The sequence below is a fragment of the Typopeltis vanoorti genome, chromosome 10 (assembly GCF_054136105.1).
Source record: "Typopeltis vanoorti isolate ZY-2024b chromosome 10, IOZ_Tvanoo_1.0, whole genome shotgun sequence".
NCBI classification, from domain to species: Eukaryota; Metazoa; Arthropoda; class Arachnida; order Uropygi; family Thelyphonidae; genus Typopeltis; species Typopeltis vanoorti.
In genome coordinates this window covers 78,014,769-78,035,955 of record NC_143558.1, presented here as the reverse complement: position 1 = coordinate 78,035,955, position 21,187 = coordinate 78,014,769, and the positions used below count along the sequence as shown (strand labels likewise).

Sequence of the window (21,187 nt, the reverse complement as noted above, 5' to 3'; positions counted from 1 at the left end):
CCATCTCCTCATTGGATACCACTGAAAATGGGTGATAATCTTGGGCCAGCTATTTCTGATTGGCTGCCAATGGAAATTGCACTGCCCATACAGTCACCAAAATTTAGAGTTAAATTGACCTCACCTACTTTTTATAAGGAAATAAATGTGTTAGTCGATTATGATAATTTCAACTATCCAACCAACCATGAAGAATACACGAATCAAGGTGACCGTGGATACGAAGTGCATATTAAAATTGTTATACCGTTGATATTACATTTAAATATACGATGGATACGAAGTGTATGAGGAGTGATGTATTTCTCTATATTGAGGTCGATTTGGTAGTTGATTGCGTTGGTTTGTGGAAAGAGTGGTTGCATTCATATGAGTAGCAGCCTTTAAAAGGTTGAAATTGTAAACATTTACAATAAAAATATTAAATATAAGTGTTTCTTGTATTAATATTTTATAATGAGTTATATGGGTATTACCATTTAGGGCTGCGAGATGGCTGCAGTTGTTTGTTTCGCTCTCTCTCCAGCAAAACTTTGACTTATTAATAGACTTGTCTCCTTATTATTAAAAGTTGGAAGGACCTATTTCATTTGATTTTTTTTTATGACACAAAGACATCGAAGATCCTATTGTACAGTCACACAGCAGTGCATATGGTTAACAGCTAGTAGGACGATCACAAACATCCATGCCCGTGGCGGGACTTGAACCCGCAGCCTATTAGCTGGAGGACAGATAAAATAACCAATCAGTCAACCAGGCTGGCTTGAAGGAAGGAGAATGGCTGTGCTCAAAAATTAATTATGGTTAAATAAGTTCTTTGCTGGGAACAAAATGGGATAGAGGAGATATTTTTTAAATTTTGCTGTAGAGAAAGTTTTCATAACCTTTTTTGACCTGTTTCCAATTTTGGGCAGGACACGAGGGTTTCTTCTTCCGAAAACTCGGGTTTTACGTCCGGTAAATTGGAATAAATCGTGCATGGAACCCGCACTATTTCAAAAAATAAATATACTGCGTTAAGGTTCAGAACCATGAGATGTCGCACTTGTGGGTAGCTTCTTTATCGGATCTCATTTATAATTTTTCTTCTCTTCTTCGTGCTTTCAGATTCAGTTTCTTTGCATCTATGTGGTTTTCAGTTCAGCCAGTCTGTCCACCGTTTTCATCGGTTACCACTGATGTTTTCATATTTGGTTTCACGTTTCTTTCCTAGTTTAACTACGATTTTTGGGTTTATTCTATTAACATGTTTCTTTGATTGTGATCTCACTTTTTTATACTTCATGACAGTGTACTCATCAGAGCAAGCACTTTAGAGTGTTGTTTTTCACCTCTAGTGATAGAAATGAATCTGTCAAGAGATGGAATAATAATAATAATAATAATAATAATAATAATAAGAAGAAGAAGAAGAAGAAGAAGAAGAAGAGAAGTGATGATAATTACTCCCAAAACTGTCTGTCAATAGATTTTTCTCCCATGTCACTCCTGCAAATCTGATGACATCATCAATCCTACATAATATTAGTCACGTTCTAGTCAAATTTAATTTCGTGGGTTCTAATTCAGTCTTTCTTTTGTCCATCGTTGATCTTAGCTTCAGGCAATAAGCCTAGCTCATTGCCACTTAGTGTGATGCAATCTTTTTTTATATCAACGACATTAGTTTGATTTATAATCCATGTATTCCCTTTGTGTTCCAATCTTACATACTAAGCATACTTCTTTTCAGACTAAATTCTGCTGTTCGTAATTTTTGAATTTGCATTGTATTTAGTAACACTGTATATCTTTTAATTTCTTATGTGATATTTTTGATCCACTGATATCCATTGTCTTGTGTTTATAACGACGCATTTTTTCAATTTCTTGCCTTTGTCACTCACTGTAGCATGGTGTATGCATCCACAGCACGATGGCGCCCGAAGAAAAACCTACGTTCAATTCTAGTTTCCAAATAAGAACTTTTTCTTCGAACGGTTCCTGAGTTAGTAGATCTGTAGCATGGAAAGTGTGCTTTTTCTTGAAGAGACCTGGGTTTATCTTCCCATAAACTCAAGAAAATCGATCTCCTATTACTACAACATATTATGTTAAGGTTCGGAACCACGAGGTAGAGTTACTTGTTTTCCGTCTTTTCACTGGATGCAGCTTAAAATCAATGATCGTCTTGGTTCATCTCACATGTATAGAAGTTGTATAACTTCTTTGTGTAGAATTTGCGGAACTTCAGAGTTATTTCATATTTGGCTTCCTCTTCGGTTGCTTCTTCATCCTAGTATTGGATCGTACTTCCTTGTTTCTGATCCGCTATCTTGTATTAACTCTATTCTTAAACATGTAATAAGTTGCTGGTTGATTACTAATTTAAATATAGAGAAATTTATTTTTAGACTGTGCCACTCTATATCTAGATTAGTATAATGAAATATAGTGAAACCAAGCATCAACTAATTATATATCAATATTATTTCTTACGTAGAGCTAATTTCCTGCTTTTTGCTCTTTCGAACTGTGTTTTGGAAGCATTGTGTTTTTGCATTTATTTCGGGCTTGGGTATAAACTCTAATTGAGGATGGGGTTCTTGATCTGAGCCAGTGATGGTATGTTTGGTTTTTTATTTGTGCTGTCTTGGCACATCTTTTGGAAAACCAGGGTTTAGTTAGAGAATGGCAGGTCAGTGTACTCTGGGTAATATATGATTCCATGCCAGTGATGATTACTTTGGTGATGAGTTCAGTGCATGTGTTTGGGTTGGAAGGTCTGAAGAAATAGTCTAACCATGGGAATGAGGCACTGAAGTTGCAGAGGCTGTCCCGGTTGGCACTGTTATAATGCCAAACTACTGTTGTATAGGAGTGGCTGTGTAAACGTTTTTGCATGGGGGAGGAGATGAGCACTAGCTTGTGGCCAGAATTGCCTAGCAGGCCTGCTATATTCACTGTGTATTTGGAAGGGTGATTGGTCAGGGAGAGGTCTTGGGTGTTTGGAGAATGGTTTGGGTTATCAGGTATTCTGGTTGACATCTGAACGAGTTGTGTAAGGTTATTAGTGATGGCGAATGTTTAAGCATCTAACCCTGCAAGATCTGTACAGCTGGAAGAGGAAAGCCAGTTTGTATTGTGGACATTAAAATCTCTTAACATAATGATTTCACTATTGGGAAAGTTGTACTGGAGAAAGTCAATTTTTAGGGAAAAGACATTAAAGAGCTCAGAGTGGTTGGTTGCATTTGGGTAGCGATAAGACAGCATATGAATTTGACTGAGTAGGGTAGGGAGATGTTTTCATCCAGAGAAGATCAAAGATGGGAGATTCTAGGTTGGGTGCTCTCTGGCAATGTATGTTGGAGCTGATGTATGCGCAGGTGCCACTCTTGGCTCGAAAGGAGTTAAAGAGTGTAGTTTGGAAGGATGAGATGAATAGTGTTGGAGGAAGGTGAGATCTCAGTTTGTGCTAGAAAGAGTAGGCAGGGTTTGGTGGACTGCAACTGGTAGTGGACACTATTAAAGTTGGAGTTTAGGCCACGGATGTTGGTAAAGTGGATTTTTAGGGTTTTGTGAGTCATATGTTTGACCGCAGGGGTCCTGCACGTTTCCTATGTAGTGCCTGCATACTGGCCACCATGGCGCTGTTAGTGGAGTCACTTGGTTTTTGTACCAATTGAACTTGTCTATAGTCGATGGTCCAATTCAAGTCACCATATTGACGTTTTTCTGCAAGTTGTCTTCGAAGATGGCGTCCTTATTCCCTTTGTGCAAATGATAAATCTGGTCAAGAACGTATGCATGACTGAGGACGAATGTCTTTGAACTTGTTGTTGATCGCTGCTATTATTTTTGATGTGCTTGGCGGCGTGTCGTAAGTCACTTTTACGAGGCGTGGAAAGTTCGTTCCGTCCTTGCTTTTGTTTATGGGTCCGAAACGACGAAACCTGACGATATTTTTAGGGTCGATGTCGCATTCTTCAGCTAGTTTGATGATGTCTTCTTTTAGTGCTTTTCCATTTCTTTTGGAAAATTAAAAATGACGGCGTTGATTTTTTGTTTTTGGCCTCCACCGAGTTGTGCACCGTTGATGCGATTATTTCACGGAGTTCATTCGCGGGAAGGGTGAATTTGAGTTGCGACTAGATCGTCAGTTAATTCGAGCTTGGTTTCTAGTGCGCATATTTTGGAGGAAAGAGATTAGTTCATAAGACCTTGTTGAAGGATTGCTTTTCGTTTGTCTACGCTCAGGCGCTGTTTCACAGACGGAGTCACAGCGAACAGAAATAAGGCTGGTTAAGGTCGATATATATCTTTAGTCGTTTATGTATTATGTCAAAAATGAACGTTTTGTTCATTTTTGAGCAGGAAGCGAGTAACCAGTGGTAGCAGAACTCGGACATTACACCACCGTTTTTTTTTATTTTTAAATCGCTGATATCGATTTACAGCTGCGGCACTTTGTGAGTTTGTCAGCAGTCTACGGCCCTACGCTGGCGAGACAAGGGGGTGCTTGTTCTTCGTTGGCTTTTGTGGCCGCCATCTTTGCTTTGTACGCTAGGCATACCGGGAGCTTGCACGTGGCCGAGTTTTAGATCGAAACATAACCGGTTTAATGCATTGAAACTACTTACAACTTGTGCTGAGGTTATCTGCTTCTTGGTACCCGCTGTTAGGATTTCCTTTTGGCGTTTAATTTGAATGGAAAACCCTTGCAGTAGCGATAAAATGCTGGGCACTAGTGTATAGTAACTTACTTACCATCTGTTGTGTCTCTTATCCATGCTAATATTGTATAACATAAACCAATTTTCTCCCATTTATGCAACAGTCTTCCATGCTGTATTCTGGTCAAAGCCATAGCAAAATCCAAAAGTATCATGGTGTTTCCATTCCCTTGACTAGTTCAATGGTAACATTGTTATAGAATGTGAGCAAGTTGCTAAAACATGACCTTCCCGTAGTAAAACCAACCAACTGAGTAAAGTCAACCCACTTCTGAATGCGGGCCCTAACCAATTTTTCCAAAATCTTTACCAACACTCCTGAGATACTCATTGGTCTTAGCACCTCCCTTTTGCAATGGAATTACCATAGATTCCTTCCCTTCCTTGCAGAATATTTCCTGTATTGAGACTTATATTAAACATCCTAGTCAAAGGAATGGGCAGTTCAGCTGAATACTCTTTTAGCACACGTGCTGATATTCCATCAGTCCCTATTGTTGAATTCTTATTCAATTTGTGCAACAGTTCTAGTACCTCGGCCTCACACTCCTCCGTTTCTTCGTATAGTGAAGAAGCAACAGTGAACTCAATGTTGCGTTCACCTGGTTGATAGCTTTTAACGAAATGAGCAGCCATGAATTGAACAACCTCTTCTGCATCTCTAACCTTCAGGCCATCTGGATTTAGAAAAGTTAATCTTTTATAACCATTCTTTCTTTAACTTGCAGCATATCGACAGAATTCTTGTGAGTTGTCTTTAGCACTCAAAGCAAGTTTTTTTTCATACTTGGATTTTGCTCTCCGTACAACAGTCGTGCCTATTCTAGCCTGCTGCTTATAACGTTCATAACGGACGTCATCCTTATGCAAAATGTATTCCTTCCACCGTCCTTTTCTTACAAATCTCTTGCTTAATAAGATTACACATCTATTTAACTCCTACTCTATTTATTTTCGAACTCTCGGGACACATTTTGATATCGTATCTTTTAAGTATTTTTTTAAAGCCTCCATGCACTGTCGATATTCTTTCCATCGAGCAACCTATCCTATTCCACTGAACTCAGTATAATCCTCAGTTTGTCATACTTTCCTGCTTTGTAGTTCAGCATGTAAGTTTTTCTGAATGGAACATTCATAAAATTAGGCACTTCCCAAGTGAGTACCGCATGATCACTGTCACCAAATGGAGTCGATATAGTTACGCCTTTATCTGATAACCCCCCCTCCCACCGAAACTATAATCAAATCCAATACTCTTTGACCTCGAGAAAGGGCACGCCATGGGTATTTGCCGCCAAGGGGCAAACATTTATCGGCCTCCCCTAATACAGCATTGTATAATCCAAATTAGATATTAGCTACAAAAAATGCCGGCCTATCAATATTGCCGCTAGGGTGCGGTGCACCCCGTGAACCCTCAGGTTAGCGCGGCCCTGACCTCGAGTTCCTTCTGTCACATGCTTCTTGAGGAAGTTGTCCCGCAACAGCTCAATAAATGCATTTTTATTCTTAAGATGAGATTCCACTGCTACCCAATCAATATTTCGATAATTGAAATGATATTGGAATGATCGGAAAAAATAATTGGATGATTGATTACAATACAGGATGATTAAAATAAGACAAAATTTACGATATACGATGACACAAATTACGAGGTAAAATTGATAAGAATAAATGTCAAGTACTTGTTTGGAACCAGGAGAGATTGCCATAGTCATTGCTATAAAAATACATATGCATGGAGGGTAAACAGTATAGCTTTTATTTACATATCTATAGATATATAATTATCAGAATAAATATATTATTATATACATAACTAGTTATACACAATTTATAGAATACATTCTGTTTAATTTTAGGTAAAAGTTATTGTTTTGTCTTTTAAGATGAGCCATTTTTTTAAATGTACTTTTTTATATTTATTTTCAAACACTAAACAGAAAAATTACTTCATTTTTATTTAATTTCATTATATAAATCTTTAAACTTTTTTTTAATATCTAGTCCAATGATACTGATTTTATGTTGCCTCGAAATTTATTGCAGCTCTTTGTATCTGTATGTTGATTTAATTTGTACATTATCTCCCTGCTGGCTTTTGGGAAATAGTTTCCATAATGATAAAATATCAAGGTCAGTATTCAATTCTTCGGTGAAGTATGATGCTGTATTAAAGTGACCACTGCACTTATTTTCTTGTTTTGGATTCGTATCAGGGGTAGCGAATTATTATAATAATCCCCACCCCAGCAAGTGATGTCATACTAGGGTGAGGAACTTACCCACGATCAGCATAAGCATCTCTGGAATGCTATACTGATAGAATCTGTCGATGATGTATCTTATTTTGTTGCCAAAAATGTAACTTTGCAATCTAGTTCATTTTGTAAGTTGCAGTACATATATTTTGTCTTATTTGCTTAAATTTGTCATATTCTGATTTATGTGTTCTCCTTACCCATCGACATTAACTCTATGCATCGATTACTCGCTGCATGTAGGAAGTTCGGTTTGTCCGTATTAGCCTTGAGACGACTTTTCCTGACTGACTGTCTTGGATCCTCAGTTATGCCTCTTAGTCAAGCAATGTAGGTTATTTTTTTTACTGGTTAAACATCCCGGATATCTCGGCCTTTGCGAAATTACTCAGCTCTTCTGTTTTCAAAATAATTGCCCCAGCCAGACGGGCATCCACCATAAGCCCATCGTCGAACTCTAAAAGGTAACTTTTTTTTCAATTGTGATCAACGCTATTGAGGGTTACGTCATGACCATGAGCAGGGCCAGCGAAAGCGGGCATGTAGGGCATACGGGCGACACTACGAAGGGGGCGCCGCCGCTGCCGGGGCACCGTTCATAAGTTCATTTTTAAGAAACAAAATTTTTATCATGAAAACAAAAAATCTTAGAATGATCAATATTAAAATAAATATTGGCCGGATACACCGAATAAAAATTTTTAAAAATTGTATATTGCTGGCTCTTTGATCAGCCGGCTGTTTACAATTTTGCAGCGAGAGCAGGCTAAATGCTTGCCTAAAGAATGTTGTGTCTACTGCAGTCTATCTGAAGTGAAATGGTGTATGGTTTTTATGTGCAGAAACGAATTTTCGTACAAAACATTTGTTGCTAGTTAACCAGTCATATGGTACGCATCTCAGCAAGCTACTGACAATAGCGCAGTGCAGACTATTATTTCGTCTCTGTGTCGTGTTGTGTAATAATTTCTTGTGGGTATAAAATAGAAATGGAATCAAAAATTAAAAAAAGTTATCCGTTGCACAAAATCGTAAGCGTCATGCTGCGAAAGAAGCAGATATTAAGAAACAAACTGAGGCTCTTAATAAATTTGTTAAAATATTAAAATATTCTGATGCAGATTATAACCAACACGATACATCAGAAATCAGAGTTGAAGAACTGTGTACATCATCCAGTTTCCATGAAAGTACTATTGCAACTATTGAACAAGATAACAACATGCATGATTTAAGTGAAAAATAGTTAGTAGAAGATTTAGTTGTAGTTGACCACGAAACAAACACATTGTTAGTCTCTGTAAATTTAGAAGATCCTGGACAATCGGGAAATATTAATGAAAAATTACCAGTTGTTTTAATTGAAATGGGGCCTGTTCAAAAGAAAAATATAATATATCTCAGAGATACATATGTCATAAATTTGGCGACACGAATTATAATTGAAAAAGGGAAAACGGTGACCTCGTGCCAAGAACATGGCTCATTTATTCCAAAACTTTAAATTCTGTTTTTTTTTTTGTTTTTGTTGCAAACCTTTCGCACCTACCGAATCAAGTAGTCTTGTTGAAGGCTATAACGATTGGAGAAATGTAAGTACAACTTTGCATAGACATGAGACTACTTTAACTCACATGAAAAATGTCTTAAAAGGGAAGGAAGTTGATAAAAATTTAAAAAACAAACTACTATTGATTGAGAGACTCAATGGAAAAGAAACATTGGACGAGTGTTTTAACGCTTGATTGAAATTATAAAATTCCTTGGTAGCCAAAATTTAACTTTTCGCGGATCATGTGATAAATTATATGAAAGGAATAACGGCAATTTTTTAAAATTAGTCGAACTATTTGCGAAGTTTGATCCCATTATGGAAAATCATGTTGAAAGGACCCTACAACGAAACAATAGAGTACACTATTTGAGTAAAGACAGTCAAAATGAAATATTGGAAAATTTAAGTAACGCAATCAGGGATACAATTTTATTATCAATTCGAAAATCTAAATATTATTCCATAATTTTAGACTGCACACCTGATGTAAGTAAAACAGAACAAATGACTATTATTATTTGCATTTGTTTCCTGTGACAATGGGATTGTTAAGATCAGGGAAAACTTTTTAGGTTTTGCAGATATATCAGATTCCACAGGACGTGATTTATGCCCAACAATAATGGAACAACTGGAAAAATGGAACATTCCCATTGAAGACATGCGAGGTAAAGTGTATGACGATGGGACAAATATGAAAGGGAAAAAATATGGGCTCCAAAATTTGCTTTTAAATAAAAATCCTCGAGCTTTTTACGTGCCATGTGTTGCTCATACTCTAAATTTAATCATTAACGATTCCGCCAAAGTGAATGCAGATACAATTAATTTCTTTGCAATTATTCAAGAAATATACAATTTCTTTTCATTCTCTTACAATCGTTGGACAATCCTTTTAAAGTTCGTAAAAAATTAACATTGAAACAGCCATCAAAAACGCGATAGGAAAGTAAAATTAATGCAATCCGCCCTCTACGATATCAGTTACGAGAAATTTACGATGCACTTTTTGAAATTTTAAATAATGAAGATTTTAATAAAGAAACTCAGCATGAAGCACAAAACATTATGTGATAAAATGAAGGACTACAAATTTATTTGCTCTCTTATAACTGGGCATGATGTACTTAACAGAATAAACCCTGTGAGTAAAATGCTTCACGACAAAAATGTGAACATTACATTGCTTTAGAATCTATCGAAAACTTAAAAATATTCTTACAAGAGTATCGATCAGATACAAATTTTAAAGAAGTTCTAAAACGGCAAAAGAACTGAGTGAAGAGGTGGACGGAGAACAAGAATTTAAAACTGGTACGGAAGTCCGACAACGAAAGAAGACACGGCAATTTGACTACAAGAATCATGACGAAACGCCACAATCGCCAGAAGATAAATTTACAGTGAATGTGTTTTATACATTTCTAGAGGTTGCAATGTGTTCGTTAATAGAACGTTTTGAACAACTAAAAACATATTATGATAATTTCAATTTCTTGTATAGATTACTACAAATTAATAACAAAGATTTACGAAAAAATTGTGACGATTTAGAGCTTCTCTTGAAAGACTGCGACAATAAAGACGTAAATGCAATAGAACTATATGACGAGTTATGTACTTTCCGAGATATTGTTCGGAAGCATAATTTAAATATTCAAAACCCTTTCGATATTCTTAATTTTATTTTGTCCAATAATTTGTCTTTCCCTAACTTTTCAATTGCTTTAAGAATACTATTAACCTTACCTGTTAGTGTAGCGAGCGGTGTACGTTCCTTTTCCAAGTTGAAATTGATTAAAAGTAGGTTTTTAATTTAAAACCTACTTAAGAACAAGTATGTCACAAAAAAGGCTTGTTAGTTTGGCGTTAATAGCCATTGAAAATGGTATATGTGCTGACTTAGACGTTAAGACCATTACATCTAATTGTATGAATATGCAATCAAAAACCCTAAAATTTTAATTTAAAAAAATGTCAAGTATAGTAATGTAATTTAATTTATTTTCTGTTATTCTGTAAAGATGTTATTTTTTGAATACTTATATTAAATGTTCTAATTATTTCAGAATTCTTTTCTTATTTTCTCATCTATCTTGAGTTTTCTTTTATTTTCCTAAAAGATAGTTCCACTTATAAAAATTATTAAAACATTTTTACAAGTTACTAAGAATTTAGTAATTTGTAAAAATTTGCTTTAACTTTTGAGAATTTTTTGAATATTCGGGTTTTTAACGATTATCCTGCTTAGTCAACACCCGCGGTTCGTTACATTTAGCGAGCCAACGTGTGGCTGTTCTGTCAAAATTTATTTAAGAAATTTCAAATAATTTAAATTTTTATTATCGTAAAAGAACCACACAAGCCCAGATCGTTACAGGGGCGCTTAGATAGACATTGCATGCGGACGGCAAGGACCCTAGCTCCGGCTCTGACTATCAGCATTGAAGAGTTGTCTAGAGCGCGTGGTGACGCATGTGAACAAGTATTATATACCTTGCATAAGTGACGTTTGCTCTCATCTGCACGAAGGTTTTTTATTCAGTGACTAGTGTGTACAGTTCCACTAGGTAGTAAATGACCATCTCCTCATGAAAATGATCACTCTGCTTAATTGTGACCTGTAGTTGTAAGCGCCATGCTGGTTCCCCAGAGCAGATGTTATGCTTTCTGATGTCCCGTCCTTCTCTCAAGTTTGCGGAATACCTTTCCTGGATATGCCAACGTACTTAAGAACTGCAAAAAATCTCCAGTTATAGTATCAGGTCCGACATATTGCTAAAGAATCAAGAAGCGTCTGGTGAGTTAGCACGTAATCCTTCCGTCACATACTGTGCCAGATTGTATAGTAGTTCTCTGTATGAGCATCCTGTTCAAGGGTCTATTTTCTCTCACTTCATGTCCTTTCTCTCCTTCAACTTTTCCCTAATCAAACAATGAAGTGTAGAACGCTCGTGATATCATTGTTATTATTTATTATTATATATAAAAAATAACGCCTTTTTATTCCCGTATACGGGAAGTAGGCGAGGCCATTTAGCCCTATCTAACTTTCGGAGACTGAGTGGGCAGTTCAATCTCCACTGGTACCAATCGAAGATAGATGACCCAAGGTATCACTAATTAAGCAGTACACAGTGAAGAGAGACGGCTCAAATGTGACGCCATCTCATGGTCCCTAACCCTAACACAATATATTTAATGTCTGAAAATAATGTGGGTTCTGCGGTCGATTTTCTTGAGTTTACGGGACGAAAAACCCGAGTTTCCGGGAGGAAAAACCCGCTTGCCCGTGCCAGAGATCGACTAACTCGGGAACTGGTCGAAAAAAGGCTTAGAAAAATTTCCTCTAGTCGTCGACTAGACTCGAAACCAAGTCTTCCTTCGTGCGGCCAAGCTCCGTGGTGTGTAAACGCCACATCCACTGAGCTACACAGGCTCGTCCATTTATTATTATTATTATTATTATTATTAAAAAAAAAAAAAAAAAAAAAAATCAGCTAACGCCTTTTTATTCCCGTATATACGGGAGTAGGCGAGGCCATTTAGCCCTATCTAACTTTTGGAGACTGAGTGGGCAGTTCAATCTCCACTGGTACCCAATCAGAGACAGATGGCCCAAGGCTATCACTAATTAAGCGGTACGCAGTGAAGAGAGACGGCTCAAATGTGCCGCCATCTCGTGGTCTCTAATCCTAACACAATATATTTAATGTCTGAAATAATGTGGGTTCTACGGTCGATTTTCTTGAGTTTATAGGACGAAAAACCCGAGTTTCCGGGAGGAAAAACCTGCTTGCCCGTGCCAGAGATCGACTAACTCGGGAACCGGTCGAAAAAAGGCTTAGAAAAATTTCCTCTAGTCGCCGACTAGACTCGAAACCAAGACTTCCTTCGTGCGGCCTAGCGCGATGGTGTGCAAACGCCACATCCACTGAGCTACACCGGCCATCATTATTATTATTATTATTATTATTATTATTATTATTATTATTATTATTATTATTATTATTATTATTATTATTATTATTATTATTATTATTATTATTATTATTATTATTATTATTATTATTATTATTATGTGACACCTCCAGGGAGTCCAAAGACTCATCGAGGGAGAGTGTGCCCACAGCATCGAACGAATGATCCATTCAAACTGCTAACCACTCAGACTTGCTTAACATTTTGCTGACCTATTAGTAGTAGAGGCTCTACCAATCGACCAACAAAGAAAATCTTGAAATCCAACACCAACAAAAAATAAAGGACAACGAAAATACTATACTGAAAAAATGCCAAAATCACTAATAAATATCTCACTTTTGTCGATTTACCAATATCTGTGGAAAAAACTCCAAATTACATGACGTATACCATCACTTGAAAGCATTATACAGACCTGCTGTTGTTGATAGAAACGAAAATTGCACTATAACAACCACAGTCTACCTTTACTAGTCAAATTACACTATAAATGATTCTTTTCCACTTAGGTGGTACTTCTGCTTTTATGAGAGATGGCATGGCTTGCCAGAGAATACCAAACTTAGACTGTTCTGGCTTTGATGCCTTCTTGCCTAATCTTTTTCTCACCATTATCCACTGTTTGCCAATCTTCAAATTCTGAAACCAATTCTGACCTCTTTATCTTCTTATGCCAGACGTTTTCTGAAATCGAACCCTCGAGATAGCGGCATCATTCTTTTGTGAGGCCTTAACGTCATCCACCCCAATGAGCTTCCTTTTTCCTATTCCACTGACCGGTCTTAAAAAGTGTCGAACTGTTTGTTATAATCAATGATCTATCAAAAATCGGATATCTACCAACCTGAAAGATGGCTACCCTCTGCCTTCTCCCAATACACTTAATATTTTCTTTACCAATTATCCTTCTAGGTATACCGTATAGTTACCTCTTGGTCACTCAGATCATAATCTTATGAGGTTTTCTCACAGTGAATTCCTTTCCTATTTCCAATTATTCCTAATATCCTGCTACTGGTCAATAGAGCTGCTATAGAGGATGACCTTCAAAACTTCTGCTCTTCCTTTCCATACGTAGACTACGGATTCTACACTGTTTATCTAAATATCTGCTATGAGCCACAGAAATTATTCTCACTGCATAAAGGCCTTCACTTCCCATTTCGTCTAAACTTCTTGTACATTTGAAAGTTATCGTTTAACTCCAAAGTATAGGAAAAGTTAAAAAAAAAAAACATACCAAAGGTTGCTTATAACAAGAAAGTGGAGGCTGTATGTTTCAGTGGAGGCTGTATGTTTAGCTTCACATACAGCCTCCACTGAAACAATTCACAGTAACCATCAGATAACTAGCAAATTTAAATCTGACTTTGTACGGGCCAATGGAAGTTTTGCTTGCATCCTCTGTGCCAGGCCACCCCAAGGTAAATTTAAGTTCAAATCTAGTCGCCAACTGGAATAACTTTTTGTAAGTCTATCTTCGACAGGATCCGGAGTTATTTGATCTCTGGCACGGGCAAGAAAAATTTTTGTCCCGGAAACTCTGGTTTTCGTCCCATACACATCAAGATAATCAATCGGAACCCACATTATTTCAAACAGTGAGATATCATGTTATTGTTAGATAACAAGAGATGGCAGCACTTGTTTACCCGTCTCTTCATCTGTGCAGCCTATATTTAGTGATAGACATGGGTCAGCTATCTCTGATTGGCTATCGATGGAGACTGAGCTGCCCACTCAGTCTCCAAAAGCTAGATAGGGTATAAAGGCCTCTCCTACTCCCTGTAAGGGAATAAAAGGCGTTAGCTGAATTATTTTTATTTTTATTTTTGTTAGAGCACCTAAATATAAAACGGACCTCTTGAATTTACTCTAGTCTTTCATATTCTCTATGACATATCTCTTACATACAATACACAGGGCACTATATTCCTTCTGTTGTCTTTCAGAAAAAAAAACTCATAAAAATACTACATAGGTAAAAAAAAATTCGTTCTGTTTCAATGGCATTTCCATAATTTTATTTAAAATATCTCTGTGAGCTATAACTATTTAATGCAGCATGTAGTGTCTGCGATCTTTTATACTCATCTGGCACTTGTCATTATAAATAGGAACAAACATACATCTAATCTATTCAAAAAAAGGGAGTAAAATTCTATCTTTCAAACCAGCGATCGATCATTCTCATCTCAGTCCTCTCCATAATATTGGAGAAAGTAATCAGTAGGCAGCTTGTCTGCTACATACAGAATCATCACTTAACGACCAACAATATGGTTTCTACCAGCTAATATTCTAGCTTATATTATTGAAGATTTTCCATGGAAAGATATTAGAATCATTCTCTGTTTCTCTTGATATTTTAGAGCATTTGGTCATGTTCCTTATTGAGGCCTGATAAGAAAATAGCTTTTCTTCGGTCTACCTTTCATCCTCTATAATCGTAGTCAGCTTTTCCTCTGATTATTTCTTGCATGCCGTGGTAGACGGCTCATTCAGTTAGTTTCACAATTGATGTAGGAGTGTTACAAGACTCTTTTCTTTCACCAACTTCTTTTATACACATGAATGTCGATCAACATTCCCCCATCTTCGTGATCATTTACAAGATGATCACAAGTGCCTTAAACACTAGACCTCAATATCATCCTTCAACGGAGTGAAGATAACCTAAACAGCTTCAATGCTTTCAAAAATGCCCCTCTCTCTCTCTCTCTCTCTCTCTCTCTCCTTCCTTAAAAATTCATGGAGAGAGAGAGAGAGAGAGAGAGAGAGAGAGAGAGAGAGAGAGAGAGAGAGAAAGAGAAATTCTGCTGATTGATTACTTTTCCTTACTTAACCGCTATTTCATATATGCAGTGTTTTTGTCCCTTCTTTCCTTTGAACACTTCCATGTACATTGCTCCATTTATCCTTCTACCGCTTTCCGTTACTCTGTTAAAACATAAGCTACAACTTCAATCCAACTGCAGCCTCACTAATTGTTTATCCTCTACACTTTTATTTCATTTACGAGGGGGACGGTCTGGGAAGTTCTGATAAACGAAAAGAAAATCAGCAATTAAAGCAACTGACATACCATAAGAAAGGACGTATTTTAAAACCCTTTAATCCAATGTTTCAACAAATTGTAATAATTTATTATTATTGTTATCATTATTATTATTATTATTATTATTATTATTATTATTATTATTATTATTATTATTATTATTATTATTATTATTATTATTATTATTATTATTCGTGTCACTTCCAAGGAGTCTGAAGACTCATCTCGGGAGGACATCCACTATACAACCCTCCGTCTGCACTACTACATCGAACCTCTATTTGTTCTTTTTCTTTCAGGATATATAAGAAGACATGAAAGTAATTAATTTTTGTTCTAGGTGTTTATCAGAACTTTACCCCACCAAGCATATTAGATCCCTACTCTCTTAATATGTTTTCTTTACTCATATGGATCAGTTTCAATCTTAGCAGCTCGTTTTGAGTTAAAACAGCGCTACCTGGTGTTTTATTCATAATAACAACTCAATAACACGCTGTAGTACAGGTGGATTCACTGACTTGTTTTGTTAGCAGCTGTTCAGATACCTAAACTGATAAACATGCGTGAGAAAATGCTTGCTATTTCTGGTGCTACATTTGCCGTTTATTATTACCTTTTTAATACTCTGATGACAAGCTTGCGTCCAAATTAATCAGTAAAGTAGTCAAAATTTGTCACCATCCCATTTGTGAGTAATTTAGCTTTTTTTTCTTTTCTTTTTCATGATAGTATTAACCGTGCCATTTCACGGTTAATACTGTCAGGAATTTATGTTTTTTTGTTAATTTTTGTTAATATACGAAGCGTGCCTGTGTCACGTTTCCTTCTACTTGTTTACTTGTTTTGATTTCTGAAAGATAATGAAAAGTTACTGCAGATGAACGATTGCAACTGATCCACACACTATGGTCTGACACACAACTGCGAAAGCGTAATTGTGATACAAAGCTGTTAGGAACATTTTGTTTGGGTATTTTAGGACCATAATCATTTTTGCAGCATTCTGACTCAATCTGTAGAGTGAACAAAAAATATCAGGCATCCATGTTCAAATTATAATGAGTGTTAATCGTTGATGTAGATGTTATGATTGTTTACATTTTCCCAGTGGGTTTTATTTATCAGACTAATATTTTTGTTTTTTTCCTTTAAGATGTGCCTTCTGATAGAATATCGTTATGTCCAGCGTGTTTACATAGTTCTATCTCTTTCAGCTTTCCTCAACCACATTTATCTATTTTCTGTACCTAAACTTCGTTCCCTATACCTTTCTGACCACATCCATAGTCCACTTGCCAGTTAATTGACACTTGAGGTTTTTTAGCTGAAGATGAGGTAGCCAGTGTTTTTTGCAAAATAGACTTGCCGAAGAACGCACAATGACAGAGAAACATATATGGGGCTATTCAAGAACCATCTCACTCCCCACGCTGGTGAGTCTTCACAGATAGAGTCAGGGACAGTAAATCTTTGTATATTATGGGGTTTAATGCAGAAATTCTGAGAAGGTACAAAAGTAACATCTTAGAATGTTGACTGCGAGGATAGATTGAGAGCATGTAATCTACAGAGTTTGTAGAAACCATGGTGGAGGATATAATTGAGATATAAGTTGTTCCCAGGTATTCCTTAATGCTTGAGATTTTTAAAAGTAGAACAAAATGAGAAGACAAAGAATCATCCCTGAAAATTGCATAGGGCAGTGAGAATAGGCGTTTGCATGAAGGTCCCATAATAATAACTAATTTTGAAATATTGCTAATACGTTTTTGATCATTTTGTAATTTTTGTGTAATTTTATTATGTAGAACTGGTTTCATGATTGTTTCTGTTCATTTTCTCACTTATTATTCTAATTAAACAAGTATTTCAAATATTCAAATTCAAAAAAAATTCAAAGAATCATTGACTAAAAATGAGTACTAGAGTATTTCTGGGTGCAACTAAACAGTTATGGATTAGAGTTCACTTGCATTACACAAAAGTTACCTCATTTTAATGTTTCACTGTTTGCAGTTATGTGTAAAGATACATGGCAGTTAACAAAATTATCAGTTTCTCTTACTATTTGAACATTTTTCTAATCGATCTTGAAAATATGGCTTAATACAAGATGCAATCATTCAGATGTGTTATTTGGTGTTTTACTGATATCTGAATAGGAAATCTTCTTCTTCTGCAGCTTCTCCCACTTAAGTGGGGTCACTGTTTTTTATGAGTCTTCTCCACACCTTCCTGTCTTGGGCTGTCACCACATCCAAGTTCTTCATCTTCAAGTCCTCTTCTACCAGCTCCCTCCATCTCTTCTTTGGCCGCCCAGAGATTTTTATTTAATAAGGTTAAAACACCTTATGGTAACTTGTTTTGGCGAAATACTTACAAGCTCTGTATTACTAAATCTTGGTATTTCTAGCCTAGCTCCCACTGACGAGACCTCAATAAAGGTTGAAACCGGTCTGGGTAGTGGCCCCTTGCCTTTATTACAAAACATCATACATCCCCTTCTTGGAGATGTGTTTTGGCATTAAGGGTAAATATTAAGATTAGTGATCGGAGCTTGTTCCACCTTTGCCACGAGTTGCCCTGGTCCTGCACTACCTGTGGGATCAGTTAGACTTGCATCAATTGCAGGCGCAAACTTGACTTTTAGTCTGTTTGCTTACTTGGGAAATGGAGTAAAACCAGGTTTAAAATTGCTTGGTATCTTTAACATATTTATACCCAAGGTAAAAATACTTTCTACATATATATATATATATATATATATATATATATATATATGTGTGTGTGTGTGTGTGTTAAAGATACCAAGCAATTTTAAACCTGGTTTTACTCTTTAACATAATTATACCCAAGTTAAAAATACTTTCTACATATACAGGGTGTTCGGGATAAATTTGACATATTTATAATTAATTATATTTTTCCGTAAGTTACATGTATTAACACACACTTCTCTTCATTTAAAAGTTTGGACCCTTCTTCATTCATATACAAGATGTCAGAAAGGATGGATAGCTGGAACCCACCTGAATCATGGAAGAGAATAACTTGTATCATGATGATTCGTGCCCGCCATCAAAATAAGGATATTACGACTGCTGCCCAATGCTCCCTGAATACAGTAAAAACAATCAGGCATGAACTAGAGACTTGCAATGGTGACTACGAGGATGTAGCAAGAAGAAAGATCCCTAGCAGACGATCTGATTGCGTTCGTACAGCAGAATTCCTCGCAAATCTGCAGGAACAGGTGTTGAAGAACCCTGGCATTGGAATTCGGGCTTTGTTTGTGGAGTTGCTAACTGTAGTCAAGCCCTGGATAACAAGGGTAGCCAATGGTAGGCTGTATGTATGGCAGCAGGATTCGGCCCCTTGCCACACCTCTGGGAAAAGTCAAAAATGGTTGTCTGAAAATTTCTACGACTTCACCAGTCCAAATGTTTGGCCTCCAAACTCCCCAGACCTTAACCCCATGGATTATTTTGTATGGGGCGCAGTTGAAAAAGACACCAATCGCACTTCCAGTAATACAAAAGCCCAGTTAATGGATAAAATTAAAACAGTTTTTGCGGCCCTTCCCAGGGAGACTGTAGCATCAGCTTGTTCGAGGTTCCGAAGCAGAATTGAAGCTGTGATCGATGCTAATGGTGGTTATTTTGAGTAAATCTTGTTGATAGTATTGTAATTAACTCTGCCTGTAATGTTTTTTTGTCAATTCATTAAATTTAATAGATACAAAGAAGATTTTCTTTTTCCTTACGAAACTGTCAAATTTATCCCGAACACCCTGTATATATATATATATATATATATATATATATATATATATATATATATATGAAGAGAGAGGAATGTGGTTCCCTATGCAGAGTCTGCAAGGCATCGATGTGCATTTTTAGTTGATAAAGGTGAGCAGAGCTTATGCACTACACGTGCTTAAGCTCTGCTTAAGCACGTGTAGTGCATAAGCTCTAAAAAAACATTACATGCTCTGTAATGTTTTTTTGTCAATTCATTAAATTTAATAGATACAAAGAAGATTTTCTTTTTCCTTACGAAACTGTCAAATTTATCCCGAACACCCTGTATATATATATATATATATATATATATATATGAAGAGAGAGGAATGTGGTTCCCTATGCAGAGTCTGCAAGGCATCGATGTGCATTTTTAGTTGATAAAGGTGAGCAGAGCTTATGCACTACACGTGCTGCCACTTGCACACTAACTGAAATTTGCACTTGAATTTGTGTGATTGAGTTGTCTATTATTGTATTCATATATATTAAGGATTAATGTGATGTAACTTTTCATGTGTGGGACATAAGCTAAATAAATAAATACACTTGAATTAAAGTGTGATAGCTCTCAACAGTACAGATAGCTTAGTTTCATTCAGATATCATCTGCAGGTAATTATGGATTACCTGCAGTTGATAAATGAAGTGCAGTTAGTTATTCCTTGTGGTTTCTCGTTAGATAATTTTTTTTTTTTTAACATTTATTTTCATCCTTCTTGACAGTCAGGGAAACAGTATTGAAGATAGTTTGTGCACATTTTTTAAACTGAGAATATGAAGCCAAGTTAAAAATTTTTAATCTTAAATCACGTTCACTTCTTCTAAATTTACACAGTGTTTAAATCTCAGAAATGAAGGATTGAAATGATATATAAATATAAGTTTTTTATTAATAAATTAAAATGTTTTACAAATTTCATAATTTTTTATAATATTCCTTTATCACACCACATCTCCAAATATCAATTATATGCCACTGATGAGCAGGAAATCTTTAGGCAAATCTGTTTGGGAACTGTCAAGCAAATTATCATTGTGAAAGATTTAAACCTGTAGTACTATAAATTAGGAAGTGGAAACAACATTCTGTAGTAAGGGAGTGAAAGTTTTGGTATTCTTGAGGGACAGATGTCTCCATCAACATGTACAGGGAACATGATGAACAGGATGAAGAGTTTTGGATTTAGATCCTTGCATCAGAGGATCTGATTGTAACTGAGATGTCAGTCTTGCCCCCATTCGTAAGAATGACTATAGTCTTAACTTGAAGTATCAAGGAGAAAGGAATTTATTATTATTATTCAGGCCTCCATGGAGTCAAGAGACTCATTGTGGAAGGAACTTCCTAGGAAACAGTCTATCATACCACTCCTTGAACTCATTGACCGTTCTTGCTCTCACCACTATTATTATTATTTGACACCTCTAGGGAGTCCAAAGACTCATTGAGGAAGGGCACCTGTTCTACAACTCTGCCTCAACCACTCAATCCATCAACTGACCGCAACTACACCAACACCATCTACTGCCAACCACCGCGACTAGTATTTCCACAGACAACACTATCAAGCAATGCATTCCACGGTTCAACCATCCTCCACGCAAAGAAACCACTCCTCACCCTCTTACTCACAGCTTCCTTTCATGACTTCCAGGAATGGGCCCCTTGTCATCACTCCTTCCTGCCATTTCACCAAGTGAGAGAACTTCCCAATGTTAACCCTGTAATTGCCTCTCAACAGTTTAAATGTCTCGATCATATCACCTCTCTTTCTTCTATCCACTAAACTCTTCAG

At 36.4% G+C, this 21,187-nt stretch overlaps 1 protein-coding gene across 3 annotated transcripts in view; it reads left to right on the top strand.

The window, feature by feature from the left end:
• Positions 1-16,094: 16,094 nt before the first annotated feature.
• The window catches only part of LOC150102528 (osmosensitive cation channel TMEM63C-like), a 491,876-nt gene continuing 486,783 nt past the window's right edge, over positions 16,095-21,187 (top strand). For all 3 annotated transcript variants that reach the window (XM_090398766.1, XM_090398765.1, XM_090398767.1), the window contains exon 1: positions 16,095-16,273. The gene's annotated coding sequence lies outside the window, so the exon portion shown is untranslated. The remainder of the gene's footprint in view (positions 16,274-21,187) is intronic.